Below are 2433 nucleotides of genomic sequence, written 5' to 3'. Positions count from 1 at the left end.
TTTTTGAGGAGAAATTTCTTAATTTGGGATGTCCGCAGATCAAAAGCTTCAACCTGGATGTAGGCAATTGAAAGCAAAGCATCATAACAAGAGCAGCTTGCTAGTCAGTCTAAAGGGCTAGAAATATGTTTTGTGCTAAGTACAGCCAGCACAGTACAACAGACTTTCTATTTAGGTTTTGCTGTTATGAAGCAGATGATAAAAGAAAGCCTCCAAAGTATACATGTAAGTAAGTGTTCAGCTCTAAGTAAGGATCCTCAAACTTGGATCTAGTCACTCCATTGATATTTGATTACTTCAGCTGTGTTGTGCTTGTAGCATGATACATTACACCTGGCAAGACCATCACTTTCTCATAGACACTGTAGGCAACTTGGGAACAGCCCAAAGCTTCAGCCCTGAGTCAGAGTAGCGCTGCATCCACTTGAACTTCATGGCAAGAACTCAAAGGAACTGTTGCCCAAAATGAATGTTCTGGGGGAATCTCTTGATCAGTCCTCATTTCTATGATGCTGAAGCTCATCTCAGAGTCAGAGATGAAACACTGCCAAGTTTTACTAGAAAATGCAGTTGGTAGTGACAACCAAAAATACACCTGCTTGTCCAAAGCCAGAATTGGTGATGTTCATGTTATTCCTCGCAGCCCCAGTCATGGTGGCAAATGATCTGCTCAATCTCTCCCGGAGCTTTCAGGCTCTCACTATGAAGAAGGGTTTCCCAGTGTCTAACCTAAATCTTTCTTGCACAGTCTTTTTCTTCTTCAGGAGTCTATATGCATGCATCAGAAAGGCTATTCCATTCACCTTTCGCTGCAACCTTTCACAGAGGTGAAGAATCATAGCGTAAGGAAAAAAAAACTGAGAAGTGCAAAGAATATGAGTTTTAATTCTTTCCCCAGCAGATTTTGTTTAGATTTCTCATTTTTCATAATCAACAAGAACTGTTAACGTGGTCCAAGGTGTTTGCTATTTACCTGTCTGAGCCTGCCAATTTCTTCCCATTGTCTGCAATCCAAAGTGGCAATGAGAACATTTCCTTGGAAACTTTCTACAGTTGGAACATAGCTATTAAACTGTCGTAAGTTTTTACTTGAAACTTAAAATAAAACATAAATTTTGTGACATAGGAGTTTTCACGTTCTAATGTGACAGATATTGCAAAAGATGAATTGTTGCTTTTTAGGAAAAAACAGTGGCATTTTCTGACTAGCTGGCTGTAAACCATGTTTAATTCAAGCCCAAGGAAAGGACCACCCACAAATGATTTGTGTTCTCTGTCTTGCTTATTCATCAGAAGCTGACTAGCTACTGTGCTCCTGATTCCTTACCTTTCCTTCCCCATGCAATATTATTCCCTTGGATAAATACCATGATTTCCATTGTTTCATTTTTGTTTCAAAAAGTCACATATACCTTGAGTAAATAGCTACTTCCTAACCTAAAAGTAAATAACTGAACATGAAGCTAAAGCTCTAAAATTTCCATTGTGTCTCTTGAGAGACCTGCAGCCCCCTGCAAAACCACTGACCACTCACAGCCTCTCCATCCCATCCTAGAGCCTTCCCTGGGGCTAATGCAAGGTCAGACATTACCACGTGATGGAGAATCCCTCAGCTAGCTCCCATTTGTGTTCACAGAAGCAGAATACTGCTATAGGGACAGGAGTTGCTCAGAAGCAGGGATGTGAGTCATGGACAGCAGCTAAGTAACTTGCAGTTGCTGTATGAGCTCACCGTTTGCAAGGTACCAGCAGAGCCCTCCCGTAGGCCAGTCAAAATTGCAGGGTAGGCTGGAAAGCAAACAAAAATGTATTAACGAAATGGGTACTGAAGGTCACAGTAACAACTTCTAATAAGACTTAATGGCCTTGTTTTGTAAAAAGAGTGCAAATTAAATCCTATATACACCCACGTACCTGGCAAAATAAAAGCTTGCATACTCCAATTTGAGGTCAAGGAAGTTGTTTAGAAGCATATATCAGCAGCTACTACCATAAGACCTATGATGCATTTCCCTGCCTTTCAAAGTATGTCTGGATGGCCTTATTAAAGCTAGCTAAAACCATCCTGCTATCACAGCTGATAGCAGGGCATCAGTTTGACCTGTTGGTTCCTATTGGTTCCTCCAGGTGTTTGCCTATCAAAACCACCTGCAAAAGCTTTAGCCATTGCCTGCTGTCCCCCAAAATGTCTGTTGATGGTGAGTAACCAACTTCTCATGTTCTAATATCTGGGCAGTTGTATGACAGTGTCACACCACAGATACTTTCTGATTGGCCAAGAAGCCCAAACTTCGTCTTTGCATCAGAGCAGCACATTTTTGATGACCACAAGGAATGGAAGATGTGTTATTATTTTATTTTGTTTGCACAGTATTTCTGTTCCAGGCACAACTGACTGCATAGATACAAGCTATCAGGCACCATAAGCCTTTA

General features: G+C 41.1%; 1 long non-coding RNA gene across 1 annotated transcript; it reads right to left on the bottom strand.

The window, feature by feature from the left end:
* Positions 1–973: 973 nt before the first annotated feature.
* On the bottom strand, positions 974–2007 carry LOC128092211 (uncharacterized). The gene is made up of 3 exons (XR_008211685.1): positions 1915–2007; positions 1733–1788; positions 974–1047 (listed from the first exon to the last, which is right to left on the bottom strand). It is a non-coding gene; the product is annotated as an uncharacterized LOC128092211 (long non-coding RNA).
* Between the last annotated feature and the right edge of the window lie 426 nt (positions 2008–2433).

This window comes from Tympanuchus pallidicinctus, unplaced genomic scaffold, assembly GCF_026119805.1.
Source record: "Tympanuchus pallidicinctus isolate F22 unplaced genomic scaffold, pur_lepc_1.0 scaffold10, whole genome shotgun sequence".
NCBI lineage: Eukaryota > Metazoa > Chordata > Aves > Galliformes > Phasianidae > Tympanuchus > Tympanuchus pallidicinctus.
This window is presented reverse-complemented; position numbering and strand designations above follow the sequence as displayed.